Genomic DNA, 19,655 nt, shown 5'->3' with positions numbered 1-19,655 from the left:
GGTTGGGAAGATCCCTTGGAGGAGGCAATGGCAACCCACTCCAGTACTCTTGCCTGGGAAATCCCATGGACAGAGAAGCCTGGTGAGCTACAGTTCATGGGGTCAAAAGAGTTGAACACAACTGAGAATGCACACAAATAAAAAATAAATGGAATGAATGACCTGGTTTCATCAACAAACAGAAGTCACTGGACGATGGTGAAAGGGAAGGGGGGCTGTTTTAAATGTAAAAGGCTTAAGAGACAAGCCAACCATTTGCAGGGTGGGGGTCTCATTTGGATCCTAAGTCAAGCAAGAAAGTGTAAAAGACATTTTTGAGATAGAGTGTGGAAACAAACACCAGTTGGCATTAGATTTTATTAAGAAATCAATGTTAATTTTGTTGGGGTTGATGATGGGTTTGTGGTTATGCTAAAATGAGTCTTTATCTGTTAGAACTGTGTACTAAAGTGTTCCCAGGTGAAACAGTGTACCTGAGATTTTCCTCAAAACACATCAGCCCAGTGCTAAAATTGAGGAGCAGTAGAAGCAATAGGTCCCTTCATGGATCACTGCCTTGTCATGGTGAGGGGTTTGCATAATTCAGTGAAGCTATGAGCCATGCACAGCCGCTGTGATGGTGCAGAAGCACAGCTGAGAGGCGCTACCCCACGTCCAAGGTCAGGAGCAGCGGCTGCACTTTGCTGGAGCAGCCGTGAAGAGATACCCCACGTCCAAGGTAAGAGAAACCCAAGTAAGACAGTAGGCACTGAGAGAGGGCATAAGAGGGCAGACAGACTGAAACCACAATCACAGACAACTAGCCAATCTGATCACGTGGACCACAGCCTTGTCTAACTCAATGAAACTAAGCCAAGCTGTGTGGGGCCACCCAAGATGGACAGGTCATGGTGGAGAGGTCTGACAGAATGTGGTCACTGGAGAAGGGAATGGCAAACCACTTCATATTCTTGCCTTGAGAACCCCATGAATAGTATGAAAAAGCAGAAAGATAAGACACTGAAAGATGAACTCCCTAGGTCGGTAGATGCTCAACGTGCTACTGGAGATCAGTGGAGAAATAACTCCAGAAAGAATGAAGGGATGGAGCCAAAGCAAAAACACCCAGTTGTGTATGTGACTGGTGATAGAAGCAAGGTTCAATGCTGTAAATAGCAATATTGCATAGGAACCTGGAATGTTAGGTCACTGAATTGGAAGTGGTCAAACAGGGGATGACAAGAGTGAACATCAACATTCTAGGAATCAGTGAACTAAGATGGACTGGAATGGGTGAATTTAACTCAGATGACCATTATATCTACTCCTGTGGGTGGGCAGGAATCTCTTAGAAGACATGGAGTAGCCATCATAGTCAACAAAAGAGTCCAAAATGCAGTACTTGGATGCAATCTCAAAAATGACAGAACTATCTCTGTTCATTTCCAAGGCAAACCATTCAATATCATGGTAATCCTAGTCTATGCCCCATCCAGTAATGCTGAAGAAGCTGAATTTGAACAGTTCTATGAAGACCTACAAGACCTTCTAGAACTAACACCTCAAAAAGATGTCCTTTTCATTATAGGGGACTGGAATGCAAAAGTAGGAAGTCAAGAAACACCTGGAGTAACAGGCAAATTTGGCCTTGGAGTACAGAATGAAGCAGGGCAAAGGCTAAGAGTTCTCCCAAGAGAACACACTGGTCATAGCAAACACCCTCTTCCAACATCACAAGAGAAGACTCTACACATGGACATCAGCAGATGATCGACACCGAAATCAGATTGATTACATTCTTTGCAGCCAAAGATGGAGAAGCTCTATACAGTCAGCAAAAACAAGACCAGGAGCTGACTGTGGCTCAGATCATGAACTCCTTATTGCCAAATTCAGACTGAAATTGAAGAAAGTGGAGAAAACCACTAGACCATTCAGCTATGACCTAAATCAAATCCCTTATGATTATACAGTGGAAGTGAGAAATAGATTTAAGGGACTAGATCTGATAGACAGAGTGCCTGATGAACTATGGACGGAGGTTTGTGACATTGTACAGGAGACAGGGATCAAGACCATCCCCGTGGAAAAGAAATGCAAAAAAGCAAAATGGCTGTCTGAGGAGGCATTACAAATAGCTGTGAAGAGAAGGGAAGTGAAAAGCAAAGGAGAAAAGGAAAGAGATACCCATTTGAATGCAGAGTTCCAAAGAATAACAAGGATAGATAAGAAAGCCTTCCTCAGTGATCAATGCAAAGAAATAGAGGAAAACAACAGAATGGGAAAGACTAGAGAGATCTTCAAGAAAATCAGAGATACCAAAGGAACATTTCATACAAAGATGGGCTCGATAAAGTACAGAAATGGTAGGGACCTAACAGAAGCAGAAGATATTAAGAAGAGGTGGCAAGAATACACAGAAGAACTGTACAAAAAAGATCTTCACAACCCAGATAATCATGATGGTGTGATCACTGACCTAGAGCCAGACATCCTGGAATGTGAAGTCAAGTGGACCTTAGGAAGCATCACTACGAACAAAGCTAACGGAGGTGATGGAATTCCAGTTGAGCTATTTCAAATCCTGAAAGATGATGCTGTGAAAGTGCTGCACTCAATAGGCTAGCAAATTTAGAAAACTCAGCAGTGGCCACAGGACTGGAAAAAGTCAGTTTTCATTCCAATCCCAAAGAAAGGCAATGCCAAAGAATGCTCAAACTACTGCATAATTGCATTTACTCTCACATGCTAGTAAAGTAATGCTTAAAATTCTGCAAGCCAGGCTTCAGCATTCAGCAGTACGTGAACCGTGAAATTCCAGATGTTCAAGCTGGTTTTAGAAAAGGCAGAGGAACCAGAGATCAAATTGCCAACATCTGCTGGATCATTGAAAAAGCAAGAGTTCCAGAAAAACATCTGTTTCTGCTTCATTGACTATGCCAAAGCCTTTGACTGTGTGGATCACAATAAACTGTGGAAAATTCTGAAAGAGATGGGAATACCAGACCACCTGACCTGCCTCTTGAGAAACTTATATGCAGGTCAGGAAGCAATAGTTAGAACTGGACATGGGACAACAGACTGGTTCCAAATAGGAAAAGGAGTACATCAAGGCTGTATATTGTCACCCTGCTTATTTAACTTATATGCAGAGTACATCATGAGAAACACTAGGATGGAGGAAGCACAAGCTGGAATTAAGACTGCCAGGAGAAATATCAATAACCTCAGATATGCAGATAACACCACCCTTTGGCAGAAAGTGAAGAGGAACTCAAAAGCCTCTTGATGAAAGTGAAAGCAGAGAGTGAAAAAGTTGGCTTAAAGCTTAACATTCAGAAAACGAAGATCATGGCATCTGGTCCCATCACTTCATGGCAAATAGATGGAGAAACAGTGGAAACAGTGGCTGACTTTATTTTTCTGGGCTCCAAAATCACTGCAGATGGTGACTGCAGCAATTAAATTAAAAGACACTTACTCCTTTGAAGGAAAGTTATGACCAACCTAGACAGCATATTGAAAAGCAGAGACATTACTTTGTCAACAAAGGTCCATCTCGTCAAGGCTATGGTTTTTCCAGTGGTCACGTATAGATGTGAGAGTTGGACTATAAAGAAAGCTGAGCACCAAAGAATTGATGCTTTTGAACTGTGGTGTTGGAGAAGACTCTTGAGAGTCCCTTGGACTGCAAGGAGATCCAACTAGTCCATCCTAAAGGAGATCAGTCCTAGGTGTTCATTGGAAGGACTGATGTTGAAGCTGAAACTCCAATACTTTGGCCACCTGCTGCAAAGAGCTAACTCATTTGAAAAGACCCTGATGCAGGGAAAGATTGAGGGCAGGAGGAGAAGGGGATGACAGAGGATGAGATGGTTGGATGGCATCACTGACTCAATGGGCATGGGTTTGAGTGGATTCTGGGAGTTGGTGATGGACAGGGAGGCCTGGCATGCTACGGTTCATGGGGTCACAAAGAGTTGGACACGACTGAGCGACTGAACTGAACTCAATGAGCCATGCCATGCAGGGCCACCCAAGATGGACAGGTCATAGTAGAGAGTTCGGACAAAACATAATCCACTGGAGGAGGGAATGGCAAACCATCCCAGTATACTTGCCGTGAGAAGCTCACTGTATAAAAGGCCAAAAAGATACGACACCAAAAGATGAGTCCTCATTCTGAAGGTGTCCAATATGCTACTGGGGAAGAGCAGAGGAGAATTACCAATAGGACCAGAATGAATGAAGCAGCTGGGTCAAAGCGGATACTAAGCTCAGGTGTGGATGTGTCTGGTGATGAAAGTAAAACTCGATGCTGCAAAGAACAGTATGGTATAGGAACCTGGAATAGGTCCATGAATCAGGGAAAGTTCGATGTGGTCAAGCAGGAAGTGGCAAGAATAAACATGGACATCCTAGGAATAGCAAACTAAAGTGGACAGGAATGGGCGAATTTAATTCAGATGACCATTATATCTACTACTATGGGCAAGAATCCCATAGAAGAAACGGAGTAATTTTCACAATCAACAAAACCATAATACAGTATTTAGGTGCAACCTCAAAAATGACAGAGTGATCTTGGTTCATTTCCAAGGCAAGCCATTCAACATCATAGTAACCCAAGTCTATGCCCCTACCACTGATACTGAAGAAGCTGTAGTCGATCAGTTCTATGAAGACCTAGAAGACCTCTTAGAACACCTAAAAAAAGATGTCATCATCAGGGATTGGAATGCAAAAGTAGGAAGTCAAGATACACCTGGAATAGCAGGCAAGTTTGGCCTTAGAGAACAAATTGAAGCAGGGCAAAGGTTAACTGAATTCTGCCAAGAGAATGCACTGCTGCTAAGTCGCTTCAGTCATGTCCAACTCTGTGTGACCCTATAGACGGCAGCCCACCAGGCTCCCCCGTCCCTGGGATTCTCTAGGCAAGAACACTGGAGTGGGTTGCCATGTCCTTCTCCAATGCATGGAAGTGAAAAGTGAAAGTGAAGTCGCTCAGTCGTGTCCGACTCCTAGCGACCCCATGGACTGCAGCTTACCAGGCTCCTCAGTCCATGGGATTTTCCAGGCAAGAGTACTGGAGTGGGATGCCATTGCCTTCTCCAGAGAATGCACTAGTCATAGCAAATATCCTTTTTCACTGACAAAAGAGACGACTCTACACAGGCACATCGCCACATGGTTAATACCGAAATCAAATTGATTACATTTTTTGTAGCTGAAGATGTAGAAGCTGTATACAGTCAGCAAAAACAAGACATGGAGCTGACTGTGGCTCAGATCATCAGCTTCTCATAGCAAAATTCAGGCTTAAACTAAAGAAAACTGGGAAAAACAATAGGCCAGCCAGGTATGACTTAAATCAAATCCTGTATGAATTCACAGTAGAGGTAATGAATAGATTTAAGGGACTAGATCTAATTAACAGTGTATCTGAAGAACTATGGATAGAGGTCCATAATCTTGTACAGGAGATGGCGAATAAAACCATCTAAAAGAGAAAGAAAAGCAAGAAGGCAAAGTGGTTATTTGAGGAGGCTTTACAAATAGTGAAAGAATGAAGAGAAGAGAAAAGCAAAGGAGAGAGGGAAACACACATCCAGTTAGATGCAAGGTTCCAAAAAATAGCCAGAAGAGACAAGAAGGCCTTCTTCAGTGAACAATGCTTAATAATAGAAGAAAACAACAAAAAGGGAAAGACTAGAAGTCTCTCCAGGAAAACTGGAAACATCAAGGGAGTATTCTGCCCAAAGGTGGGCACAATAAAGGATAAAAATGATAGAGACCTAGTAGATGCTGAAGAGATCAAGAAGCGATGGAAAGAATGCATAAAAGAATATAAAAAAGATGTTAATGAACCAATTACTAGGACCATGTGGTTAGTCACCCAGTTAGACATTCTGGAGTGAGAAGTCAGGTGGGCCTTAAGAAGCACTGCTATTAATAAAGACAGTGGATTTGATGAAATTCCAGCAGAACTATTCAAATCCCTAAAGGATGATGCCATCAAGGTTTTGCATTCATTATGTCAGCAAACCTGGAAGACCCAGCAGTGGCCATGGGATTGGAAAAGGTCAATCCTCATCCCAATTCCCAAGAAGGGTAATACCAAAGAATGTGCTAACCATTGGATAATTGCACTTATTTCCCGTGCTAGTAAGGTCGTGCTTAAAATCCTGCATGCTAGGCTTCAGCATTATGCAAACCAAGAAGTTCCAGATGTCCAAACAGGATTTAGAAAAGGAAGAGGACATAGAGATCAAATTGCTAACATTCGCTGGATTATAGACAAAATAAGGGAATTTCAGAAAAACATCTATCTCTTGTTTCATCGACTACGTTAAAGCCTTTGACTCTGTGGAACATGACAAACCATGGAAAGCTCTAGAGAGATGGGAATACCAGACCATCTTACTTGTCTCCTGAGAAACCTGATGCAAGTCAAGAAGCGACAGTTAGAACCCTGTATGGAACAATTAATTGGTTCAAGATTGAGAAAGGAGTATGACAAGGCTGTCTGCTGTCACCCTGTCTGTTTAACCTATACGCTGAGCACATCATGACAAATGCCGGGCTGGATGAATTATAAGCTGGAATCAAGATAGGAAGGAGAAACATCAACAACCTCAGATATGTGGATGATATCACTTCTAAGCTGAAGCTCCAATACTTCGGCCACCTGATGCAAAGAACTGACTCATTTGAAAAGACCCTGATGCTGGGAAAGATAGAAGGCAGGAGGAGAAGGGGACGACAGAAGGTGAGATGGTTGGATGGCATCTCTGACTCAATGGATATGAGTTCGAGCAAGCTCTGGGAGTTGGTGATGGACAGGGAAGCCTGGCATGCTGCAGTCCATGGGGTTGCAAAGAGTCAGACCTGGCTGAGTGATTGAACTGAACCACTCTAATGGCAGAAAGTGAAGAGGAACTATAAACAGCCTCTTGATGAGGGTGAAGGTGGAGAGTGAAAGAGCCAGCTTAAGACTAAATATTAAAAAAACTAAGACCATAGCATCTGGCCCCAGTACTGCATGGCAAATAGAAGGGGAAAAGGTAGAAGTAGTGGCAGAGTTCCTCTTCTTGGTCTCCAAAATCACTGGGGACGGTGACTGCAGCCATGAAATCAGAAGACAATTGCTTCTTGGCAGGGAAGCAATGACAAATCTAGACTGTGTTGAAAAACAGAGATGTTACTCTGCCGACAAAGTTCAATTCAGTCGCTCAGTCATGCCCGACTCTTTGCGACCCCATGGACTGCAGCACATCAGGCTTTCCTGTCCATCACCAACTCCCAGAGTTTGCTCAAACTCATGTCCATCGAATTGGTGATGGCATCTAACCATCTCATCCTCTGTCATCCCCTTCTCCTGCCTTCAGTCTTTCCCAGCATCAGGGTCTTTTCAAATGAGTCAGTTCTTTGCATCGGTGGCCAAAGTATTGGAGCTTCAGCTTCAGCATCAGTCCTTCAATAAATATCCAGGACTGATTTCCTTTAGGATTGACTGGTTTGATCTTCTTGCACTCCAAGGGATTCTCAAGAGTCTTCTCCAGCACCATAGGTCAAAAGCATCAATTCTTCGGTGCTCAGCTTTCTTTATGGTCCAACTCTCACATCCATACATGACTACTGGAAAAACCATAGCTTTGAATAGATGGACCTTTAATGCCGACAAAGGTCCATCTAGTCAAAGCTATGAGGTCCATATAGTCAAGGCTATGGTCTTCCCAGTGGTCACATATGATTGTGAGAGCTGGACTGTAAAGAAGGCAGAATGCCAAAGAATTGATGCCTTTGAACTGTGGTGCTGGAGAAGATTCCTGAAAGTCCCTTGGACAGCAAGGAGATCAAACCAGTCAATCTTAAGGGAGATCAACCCTGAATATTCACTGGAAGGACTGATGCTGAAGCTGAAGCTCCAGTATTTTGGTCATCCAGTGACACCCAAAGGAGAATTCAAGAAAAGCTGCAAATTAGAGGAAGATAAATGCAACACATCTCCCATCATGACAGGTAAGGAACATCCATCGATCAACACAGAGGAAGATGAATGACAGCAAAGTGGTGGAACTTAAACAGGCTGGTCACAATAAGGGACATTCAAGAGGCCAACAACTGTAACCAGTTTGTCTGCGTGTCCTGACTCCTGCCTGTGTTCCCGGCGTTGTCACAGTGATCCCTTTAACTCTTCTAACAGAGTCCTGGTTGGACAATGAGCTCAACCTCATCTGTAATTAGGGACACGCAGAGTAGAGCCACGTAAACTATTACTGCACAGTCACCAGTCTGAGTAACACATTAGTAGCCTGAGGATACCAGGTGCCAGCAGGGACAGGAAGCAGTGGGAAGGTTTGTTCACTCACGGTGGGAGCGGAAACTGGGACAGAAGCTTTGAAAAGAGTTCGGCATCGCCTTGTAAAATTAAAAATATAATGCCCTCTGCACTAGGATCTGATCGCTGCTGTGAGAAACTGCCACACACTCAGTAATTGAACACAAATGTGTTATTATCCTGCAACTCTGGAGGTCGGAAGTCTGAAATGAGCCCCACGGAGCTAACACCAAGATGTCAGCCGGGCTGCCCTCCTCTTCAGCAGCTCTGGGGCACAGTCCGTCTTCTTGCTTTTTCTGGTTTCTAGAGGTTGCCCACAGGCCTTGGCCAAAGCCTATCCTACCAACTTCAAAGCCACTAAAGTCAGGTGGGCCTTCTCGTCAGCTCTTCCTGGCTCCCCCTGCCCTCTGTTCTACCAGAAGGACACCTCTAACTGCTCTGGGCCCAGCAGGTTAACGAAGCACAGTCTCCTGGTTCAGTCAGCTGACCAACAGCCGAGATTCCTGCAGCCTGTAACCTAACACACGCACAGGTTCCGAGGGTCAGCATGTGGCCGTTTCTGGGGCCGCTATTGTGTATACCAGGCCCTCTGACTCAGCACTTCCTCTCCCAGGCGATCACCTGATAGAAACTCAGATGCTGAGAGGGTAGCAGGCAGGAAGGCCAGAGGTCCCCAAGCAGCAAGAGGAAATAAACTGAGAGTGGCAGACATTTTTCCTTCTCTACACAGAATTAAAAGAGGCTTCTTTTAATTCTGTGTAGAAGACACCTGGTTCTGCCTTGAGCTAACCAATGCTGTTTTTCTTATGCAAATGTTTTTCGTAAGCTATGTTAATGAAACTATGTATTTGCTATGGAATTTGCCTTTCTTCAAAATGGTTCCACCTAACTTTTTCTCTTTTCTCAAATCTTGGGTTGATAATGCCTCCACAAACCAGTATTTCTGTCAATTGTTTCATGGTGGGGGCAGGGGCGGGGAATGACAGACCTCGTGCCATCCTATCTTAAGAATGCATATTGTGGGAGAGGCGCCTGGTGAAACTCCCTCAGCCTTGAGGTGTCTCTCTTATCTAATTAATACCTTTCTAATAGACATAAAACACCTTGCTAACCACTAGCAAGGGGGCACGCTTTCTGTCCCCTTCTGATGTCTGTGTCAGAAGCTTTCCCTATCTCTATTAAACTTTAAACTTTGCTACACAAAAAGCTCCAAGTAGTCAAGCCTCGTCTCTGATCCCAGATGGAAGTCCTCTCCTCCGGAGGACACAAATCCTGGTGTTAACACACGACGCACAGCAGCAACCTTTCAATGCTGTACTCCTTTCCTGAGGCTGCCACAGCAAAGTGCCACGAGAACAAGACATTCTCTTGTCTTAGAACAAGATATTCTCTCATAGTTCTGGAGGCCAGAAGCCTGATATCAAGATGCCAGCTCCCTCTGACGTGCTGAGCAAGGCCCTCGTACAGACTCTTCTCCTCGGTCCTGCTTCCCAGGCTCATGGCAGCGCAGCTCCAGTCCACGTTGTTAGGCGAACCACTGACCAAAACCACTGACCCTCACCAGGCACCACAGTAACTGCTTGCATGAGGTATCTTAAACAGGAGGGCCTAGTAAGGAACACAGAACTAACAAGCTACCACCAACCACAAGAATTCAGCAAAGGTCAAAAGGAGAGGGAAACGACAGTCCATGTGTTCCGCCAACCTCCCAGAATCCTCCTCGCTGGAATCCATCTTGGCTGACGTGCACCACCAGTCTGGCCAGAGACACCTTGGAAATTAACCCCATCACCGTAAAACCCGAGACTGCGAGCCATGTGGCAGAGCCGTTCTGGGTTCCCTCACCCTGCTGCCCTCCGCCCAGATGCCCCTTCCCAATAAAGTCTCTTGCTTGGTCAGCTTGTGCGTCTCCATGGAAAACTCTCCTGAGTGTTAGACAAGAGCCCACTCTCAGGCCCTGGAAGGGGTCCCCTTTCCTGTAACACTGTGGCATTCTCCCTGTCTGCATGTCTGCATCCAAATCCCCCCCTTTATAAAGACACCTGTCATGATGGATGAGGGGCCTGGCTGCTTCAGTTTGACATCATCTTAACCAGTTATTTCCAAATGAGGCCACATGCTGAGACACTTGGAGAAGGCAATGGAACCCCACTCCAGTATTCTTGCCTGGAAAATGCCATGGATGGAGGAGCCTGGTAGGCTACAGTTCATGGGGTTGCGAAGAGTCGGACACAACTGAATGACTTCACTTTCACTTTTCATTTTCATGCATTGGAGAAGAAAATGGCAACCCACTCCAGTGTTCTCGCCTGGAGAATCCCAGGGGTGGGGGAGCCTGGTGGCCTGCCATCTATGGAGTTGCACAGAGTCGGACACGACTGAAGTGACTTAGCAGCAGCAGCTGCGACACTTGGGGTTTGCACATCAAAGTACTTTTGTTGTTGAGGAGACAGAACTCCCCTCCTAACACATAGATAACAGGAACCATACAAGACCTTGCAAACCAGAGTTCATTAAGAGCAGTAACTCTGGAAACAACCCTGGCCAGCAGCAATAGAACACACTGTGAGATCCACCTGGGCGAGCTGGGTGGTGACGAAGACAGTGACCTACAGCTTGTGCAAGAGTGTAGATGAGTCTACCACACAGCTGGGAGGGAGGAAGACACAAGCACACGCTGCTTCCCTTCCCCCTTCCCCTGCCCAGGTGGGCAGGATCCACAGTGGCCCAGACTGGGCATTAGAGCCTGCATGGGGGAAGGCAGTGAGCCTAGAGTTGGGTAAGAGAGTCCAGCCGAGGCCAGGGTGGGGTCGATGTCCACAGTGTGCTCCATCCACTCAAGCGTGTGAGGCCTGACATGGCGTTAGAGCCTCATAATCTCCCGACAAAATACTTGCCCATTACAAAGGCTGAAGTGACTTCCCAGGGGAGATACAGGCAGACACCACCTTAAACAAGTGCTCAGAGCAGAGTGACACGTGGCACCACTTCTGTGACCTTCCTGCCAAAGACACGTAATGGGGATTTGATTTCGAGGAAACACCAGACAAATCCAAACGGAGGGGTTTTCCACAAAAGCCACTGGGCTCTAACCTTCAAAGGTGTCAAGATCATGGAGCCAAGGAAAGCCTGACTTGGAAGAGACTGAAGAAACACGTTAATAGCTCAGTGTGGTTGGGGAGCCCAGACTGGACCCTTTCTGGTCTGTGCCTTTATAGGATCAGCTGGCAGAAGGTGTTTGTCTGTGGCCAATGATCAGATGTCCTGACATGTCCGAGTCATCCTCCCGACTCTGACGGTCATGTGTGGTTCTGCTAGAAACTGCCCTGATGTGCAGGAAATGCGAATGGAAGTGTCTGCAGGTGACAGAGCATTACGTAGGCAACTTATTCTCAAATACCCCTGGGAGACAAAGTTTTTGATGCTGAACTTGCAACTTTTAGGTAAGTTCGAGATTATTTCAAAAATTAAAAAAGAATACACAGTGTTATTCTATGTGTATACATATATGGATTAAAACACGTGAAACCTACATTGTTTAGAAATGGTAAAACTAAAGAAAATCAAGAAGTCAGGCTGTGGTCATGGGTAAGGGGGTCTGCTGTGGGGCAAGGGAGGGGTTGGGGCACTCGGGGTGCGGACAAGGTTCCATTTCTGGCCTTGGGCACTGGCTACTGATGCAGTACTGTGAATCCCTGCACCAGCGTCTGCAGAGACAACTATCTGGGAATTCTCTCAACTGTCGGTACCAGGGCAGGCCCGCCCATCACCTAGTTCAGTACTTGGTTCACAGTGGATGTTCAAGGAGTGTTTGCCCGAAACATAACGTGAGCACATAAAACGAATATTTGTTTATGGAAAACAAAATAATACAGGTTTTTAGAAACAGACTAATCATTACAAACCAAACTGAGATGATCTCGGAATTCCTTCCTTGGCCCGGACACTCAGGGTCCCTCCTCACCAGCCCGCTCGCCCTCGAGTTTTGCTCAGCGGTTTCCTAGATGCGCAAGGACAGCATAGCCACGTCCGCCCGGAACCTGCACGGAGCCCGGAACCCAGGCTGCACCTGCACGCGGGGGTTCCTGAAACCGGCGGGGGCGGGGCCTGAAACCGATGGGGAGGGTCCTGAAACCGGCAAGGGGGTCACGAAACCGCTTGGGGTGGGGCTGAAACTCGCCGCGGGGACAGGAGGCACCTGAAACTGGCCCGGGGCCGTCCGAATGCCCAGAAATCGGCCGGGGAGACCCCCTCACTAGGAGTTATTTCTCAGGCAGAACTTCCACGGCGGAGGCGCTGATTTGTGCCTCGGGGGTGGCCAGAGTTCCCAAGCCCAACCGCAGGCTCCGGGGCCAACGGACCCACCTGTCAGCGGCCCCGCTGGTTCCGAGCAGCGCGGGATCTGGGCGGAGAAGCTCCTCAGAGTCCGCTGGCGGCGCGGTTTGGAGCAGGTAGCTCCATGGCAACGGACGGCTCCATCGCAGGGCGGGGGTGCCCGCTCACCCCCCGCCAAGGCTATGGCTCGCCCCGGCAGCGCCCCCGCGCAGGCGCAGTGCTGACGAGGCGGCAAAGTGCAACCGGAGCTCGGGACGGACAGACACTGGTACGCTGCTGGTGGTTATTGCTGGAGATCAGCGCGCTGGGCCGAGCAGAGACCGCGAGCGGAGGGTCGCGGGACACCTGAACTACCAGGCTGTGGCGGAGGAGACTGACGCCGCTTGGTAGTACGGGTGCAGCCCCAGTCTGCCTCCCCTGTTTTGGCCCAAGCTGGTTGAAGAACGGATTAGTTAATTTTAGTGACTGTAGAGTTCACGTAAAATAGAGGTTTCTCACTTCTCTTTTTGAGACCAGAGACCTGGAACAATATGCCACGCTGGGCTGGAGCTGAACTGAGTCCTCCCTGCTCACTGTGCACGCCCCAGCCTTGTCTGGGGTCAGCGTGGTCCATTTCCACCTGTCCGAGGGTGTGTGTTTGCAGTCTGGACTCAGGGTGTGAGGAAAGTGTTGAGTCCTGCCCCAAAGCCACAGGTGCGAGGCCTCGCACCAAGGCCATAGAAGCGGAGCTCACGACCAAGGTCATCTCTGAAACTGAACCCCTTTGTAACTTCCCCAAAGCCCCTGATGATCACTAAGGAGCTTCCTGACTCCCCATTAGGCAGATGCTCACTCTAGTAAGCCGGAGAAGGCAATGGCACCCCACTCCAGCACTCTTGCCTGGAAAATCCCATGGGCGGAGGAGCCTGGTGGGCTGCAGTCCATGGGGTCGCTAAGAGTCGGACACGACTGAGAGACTTCACTTTCACTTTTCACTTTCATGCATTGGAGAAGGAAATGGCAACCCACTCCAGTGTTCTTGCCTGGAGAATCCCAGGGACGGGGGAGCCTGGTGGGCTGCCGTCTATGGGTCGCACAGAGTCCGATACGACTGAAGCGACTTAGCAGCAGCAGCACTCTAGTAAGCACTCTGTAGAGCCCCAACTAATCACCTAAAGCCAACCATCCAGCAGGAATTTTGTCTTGAGGCTATTAAAATTGGTTATTAATCCAAGAAAACTGTCCGTTTTCCCTCGTTTGTCAGGAGGTCCACACACAGTGCCCACATTATCTCTGCTCTTTGTTCTTAATAAACTGACTCCCTTCTGAAAGGTTCTGTGTCTGGAAATTCTTTTCCAACATGCACTTGGACTGCCTCAACAGAAGGATCCCTCTAGCCAGTGCAGTTGGTGCTAGGCCCTGGACCCTCGGCTGATCGGTGTATTCCCTGCCCTTGCAGAGCCCAGTAACTTCCAGCGCACCTGCGCCTTGCAAGGCTGCTGGCCCTGCTGGTCAGTCACTGGCTTTGTCCAGAGGCTCCTGATGTCACAGTGGGACCCAGGAAGTCCTGTAGTTTCATCCTGGGATGTCAAGATCCATCAGAGCTAGCAGCCTGGCTAAAAGTGCAGCATCTCTTAGGACTGTGAACTTCATCGGGATAGCGGTCACCTCTGTAGTCCTCCCCTGCAGTGCTGCCCAGACCTCTTCCCTCCTGGATTGAGGAACAGAACTGACTCAGCAGAACAGCCCAGAACAGGTGTTCTAAGAAAAACTGTTCTCGTTCCCACCTCACCCAAATTATGGGGTTTTTCCTTTTCAGCTTTGCTTCTCTGAGCCTGTCCATATCAATGATTAATATACTTTCTACTAAAGAACAGAAGGACAACAAAAGGCTGAAAACAGCCCCTGTGTCCACCAGTAGGAGCTGGTTGAGGTCCAGCTGCACTGCCAAAGGCTGGGAAAGGTACAAGGACCATTTCTGTGTTCTGCCCCAGAGTGACCTGTGGGCAGAACACATGGTTAACGGGAAAACACTAAGATGCAGAACAGCTGAGAGAGTATTTTATCCGAGAAGGGGCAGGGCCACTAAGAATGTACTCCCTTATTTTTTTACATTATAAGGTAACATTACAATGGTTGCCAACCAGGCACAGGAGGGTCAGCAGTAGAAACTACGTTTCTCTAAATGTGCTCATACATTTGACTTGGAACTGTGTAATTACAAAACCCAAAATATAACAGAGAAAAAAACCTCCCAAGATTTGCAAACAAATAGATGTAAAAAGAAGAAACTAACTATATGTCAGCTTGGTGGCTTAACCAACAGAAAAGGATAATTTCGGGTGACTTTAAAACCCAACAATCTTATTGTACATATCTAATAGACTGTATCGGAGAAGGCAATGGATTAGAGAAGAAAATGGCAACCCACTCCAGTGTTCTTGCCTGGAGAATCCCAGGGACAGGGGAGCCTGGTGGGTTGCCGTCTATGGGGTCGCACAGAGTCAGACACCACTGAAGTGACTTAGCAGCAATAGACTGTATACTAAAGACAAAAAGAGTTGCAAAGAAATCTTAAATTCTCTCCAGTGATCCTGGTCTTTGTAATAATATTGATGCTGTTATTCTGTAACTATATAAAGTGGAGTAAAACAAATAAGTAGCATAGTAATATTCAGTTCAGTTCAGTTCAGTTGCTCAGTCGTGTCTGACTCTTTGTGACCCCATGAATCACAGCACACCAGGCCTCCCTGTCCATCACCAACCCCCAGAGTTCACTCAGACTCATGTCCATCGAATCAGTGATGCCATCCAGCCATCTCATCCTCTGTCGTCCCTTTCTCCTCTTGCCCCCAATCCCTCCCAGCATCAGAGTCTTTTCCAGTGAGTCAACTCTTCCCATGAGGTGGCCAAAGTGTTGGAGTTTCAGCTTCAGCATCATTCCTTCCAAAGAAATCCCAGGGCTGATCTCCTTCAGAATGGACTGGTTGGATCTCCTTGCAGTCCAAGGGACTCTCAAGAGTCTTCTCCAACACCACAGTTCAAAAGCATCAATTCTTCAGTGCTCAGCCTTCTTCACAGTCCAACTCTCACATCCATACATGACCACAGGAAAAACCATAGCCTTGACTAGACGAACCTTTGTTGGCAAAGTAATGTCTCTGCTTTTCAATATGCTATCTAGGTTGGTCATAACTTTCCTTCCAAGGAGTAAGCGTCTTTTAATTTCATGGCTGCAGTCACCATCTGCAGTGATTTTGGAGCCCAAAAAAATAAAGTCTGACACTGTTTTCCCTGTTTCCCCATGTATTTCCCATGAAGTGATGGGACCGGATGCCATGATAGTAATATTATGAACCATTATTTTTCACTTGACAGAACAGGTATAAATATAAAATAAATGGAAAAACCTATGATGCTGGAATTGGATATGAAATATTAGTATGAATTAATATAATTTTAAAAATATATTTCTTAGCTTTGTCCACTAAAAATGTCTAGAACTATTCAATATGGTACCCACTGGACACATGTGGCTATTTAACTGAATTAAAGTTAAACACTTGGACAAATATTTATACACTTATGTTCACAAAAGCACTACACATATCACAATAGCCAGAAGCTGGAAACAACCCAAATGTCCATCAATGGATGGCTAGACAAAGGAAATGTGATAGATATGGTGGAATGTTACTGAGACTTTGAAAAGAATGAAATTCTGACACCTGCTACAAGACGGATATACCTCCAAGATGTGATGCTGAGGGAAACATGGCAGTCACAAAAGAACAAGTATTATTTGTTTTCACTTATATGAGATACACAGTCAAGTTTATAGAGACAGAGAGAAGACTGTGGTTGTCAGGAATGGGGTTAGGGTGGTGAAGTCTAGGGTAAGTGTTTAGTGGTGACAGAGTTTCAGTCTGAAAAGATGAAAAGGTTCTGGAGGCAGACTGTGGTGATCGCTGCACCACAAAGTGAACGCACTTCCTGCTGCTGAACTGTACACTTAAAAGTGGGTACAGGGGTAGTTTTAGGTTTTGTATATTTTACTTTTTTTTTTGGCCATATCTGGTGCTAAACTAAGTCACTTCAGTCATGTCCGACTCTGTGCGACTCCATAGACGGCAGCCCACCAGGCTCCTCCATCCCTGGGACTCTCCAGGCAAGAACACTGGACTGGGTTGCCATTTCCTTCTCCAATGCATGAAAGTGAAAAGTGAAAATGAAGTCACTCAGTCATGTCCGACCCTCAGTGACCCCATGGACTGCAGCTCTCCAGGCTCCTCCATCCACGGGATTTTCCAGGCAAGAGTACTGGAGTGGGGTGCCATTGCCTTCTCCTAGTGATAAATAATCCACCTGCCAATGCAGGAGATGCAAGAGATGTGGGTTTGATCCTTGGGTTGGGAAGATCCCCTGGAGAAGGAAATGGCAACCCACTCCAGTATTCTTGCCTGGAAAGTCCCACGGACAGAGGACCCTGGCAGGTTACAGTCTGTGGGGCTGCAAAAAGTTGGACACAACTGAGCGGCTAACACATGCATGTTATGGGATCTTAATTCCCTGAGCAGGGATTGAAAAAGAAATGCAAAACTTCTTTTTTTTGCAAAAAAGGGACTGAAAAAGAAAATGCAAAAGGGCAAAATGGTTTGAGGAGGCCTGACAAATAGCTGAGAAGAGAAGCTAAAGGCAAAGGAGAAAAGGAAAGATACAAGCATCTGAATGCAGAGTTCTAAAGAATAGCAAGGAGAGATAGAAAGCCTTCCTCAGTGATCAATGCAAAGAAATAGAGGAAAACAATAGAATGGGAAAGACTAGAGATCTCTTCAAGAAAATTAGAGATACCAAGGGAACATTTCATGCAAAGATGGGCACAATAAAGGACAGAAATGGTATGGACCTAACAGAAGTGGAAGATATTAAGAAGACGTGGCAAGAACACAAGAAGAACTATACAAAAAAGATCTTCATGACCCAGATAACCACGATGGTGTGATCACTCACCTAGAGCCAGACATCCTGGAATGCGAAGTCAAGTGGGCCGATGTTGGGAGCCGAGTTAGGCATTACTGACAAAAAGGAGGCATGGCCCCAACCCCCTCCCCTCATTCCACAGGCACGGTCCTGGGATGAAGGAGTTAGGTTTTGTGATTCTGACTTGTTCTTTCCTTTCTTTGGTTGAGTTGGCTGGAAAGAATGTTAAGGTGTTTATTGTTCTTGAGAGAAGCATGAGAAAGCACAAAGCCTTCTGCAGTTGTGCCCAGAAAATAATCTATAAAGTAACCATTGACATTTGTTCAAGGATTTTTACAAAGAATGTCCCAGGATGAGCACGTAGGCCGCAGCTTGAGGCCATGGGAAGGATTGTTACCTGAGACCTGTTTGGGAGGGAAGTATTTATGGCAAAGGAAGTTTGCTGAGTTTAGGTTTTAGGAATAATTAAGAATAGTTAATTAAGAATAGTTAGTTAAGAGGGCATCAGAGGGCAAACACACTGAAACCATATTCACAGAAAACTAGTCAATCTAATCACACTAGGACCACAGCCTTGTCTAACTCAATGAAACTAAGCCATGCCCGTGGGGCAACCCAAGATGGGCAGGTCATGGTGGAGAGATCTGACAGAATGTGGTCCACTGGAGAAGGGAATGGCAAACCACTTCAGTATTCTTGCCTTGAGAACCCCATGAACAGTATGAAAAGGCAAAATGATAGGATACTGAAAGAGGAACTCCCCAGGTCAGTAGGTGCCCAATATGCTACTGGAGATCAGTGGAGAAATAACTCCAGAAAGACTGAAGGGATGGAGCCAAGGCAAAAAGAATACCCAGCTGTGGATGTGACTGGTGATAGAAGCAAGGTCCGATGCTGTAAAGAGCAATATTGCATAGGAACCTGGAATGTCAGGTCCATGAATCAAGGCAAATTGGAAGTGGTCAAACAAGAGATGGCAAGAGTGAATGTCGACATTGTAGGAATCAGCGAACTGAAATGGACTGGAATGGGTGAATTTAACTCAGATGACCATTGTATCTACTACTGCGGGCAGGAATCCCTCAAAAGAAATGGAGTGGCCATCATGGTCAACAAAAGAGTCCGAAATGCAGTACTTGGATGCAATCTCAAAAACAACAGAATGATCTCTGTTCATTTCCAAGGCAAACCATTCAATATTACAGTAATCCAAGTCTATACCCCAACCAGTAATGCTCAAGAAGCTGAAGTTGAACGGTTCTATGAAGACCTACAAGACCTTTTAGAACTAACACCCAAAAAAGATGTCCTTTTCATTATAGGGGACTGGAATGCAAAAGTAGGAAGTCAAGAAACACCTGGAGTAACAGGCAAATTTAGCTTTGGAATATGGAATGAAGCAGGGCAAAGACTAATAGAGTTTTGCCAAGAAAATGCACTGGTCATAGCAAACACCCTCTTCCAACAACACAAGAGAAGACTCTATACATGGACATCACCAGATGGTCAACACCAAAATCAGACTGATTATATTCTTTGCAGCCAAAGATGGAGAAGCTCTATACAGTCAGCAAAAACAAGACCAGGAACTGACTGTGGCTCAGACCATGAACTCCTTATTGCCAAATTCAGACTGAAATTGAAGAAAGTGGAGAAAACCACTAGACCATTCAGGTATGACCTAAATCAAATCCCTTATGATTATACAGTGGAAGTGAGAAATAGATTGAAGGGCCTAGATCTGATAGACAGAGTGCCTGATGAACTATGGATGGAAGTTTGTGACATTGTACAGGAGACAGGGATCAAGACCATCCCCATGGAAAAGAAATGCAAAAAAGCAAAATGGCTGTCTGGGGAGGCCTTACAAATAGCTGTGAAAAGAAAAGAAGCGAAAAGCAAAGGAGAAAAGGAAAGACATAAACATCTGAATGCAGAGTTCCAAAGAATAGCAAGAAGAGATAAAAAAGCCTTCCTCAGTGATCAATGCAGAGAAATAGAGGAAAACAACAGAATGGGAAAGACTAGAGAGATCTTCAAG

At 46.0% G+C, this 19,655-nt stretch overlaps 1 protein-coding gene across 7 annotated transcripts in view; it reads right to left on the bottom strand.

The window, feature by feature from the left end:
- CFAP74 (cilia and flagella associated protein 74) overlaps window positions 1–13,090 on the bottom strand; it is an 89,730-nt gene extending 76,640 nt beyond the window's left edge. For 2 of the 7 annotated variants that reach the window (XM_059875763.1, XM_024976794.2), the window contains exon 1: window positions 12,686–13,090. The gene's annotated coding sequence lies outside the window, so the exon portion shown is untranslated. Of the gene's footprint in view, window positions 1–12,225; window positions 12,637–12,685 lie in introns of those variants that run through there. The other 5 variants (XM_024976793.2, XM_024976795.2, XM_024976792.2 and 2 more) reach the window with 4 other exon arrangements.
- Window positions 13,091–19,655: the final 6,565 nt, after the last annotated feature.

Source organism: Bos taurus, chromosome 16 (assembly GCF_002263795.3).
Source record: "Bos taurus isolate L1 Dominette 01449 registration number 42190680 breed Hereford chromosome 16, ARS-UCD2.0, whole genome shotgun sequence".
Classification (NCBI taxonomy): Eukaryota; Metazoa; Chordata; class Mammalia; order Artiodactyla; family Bovidae; genus Bos; species Bos taurus.
Note: the sequence above shows the minus strand (reverse complement) of the source record. Positions and strands in the feature narration are given on the sequence as shown.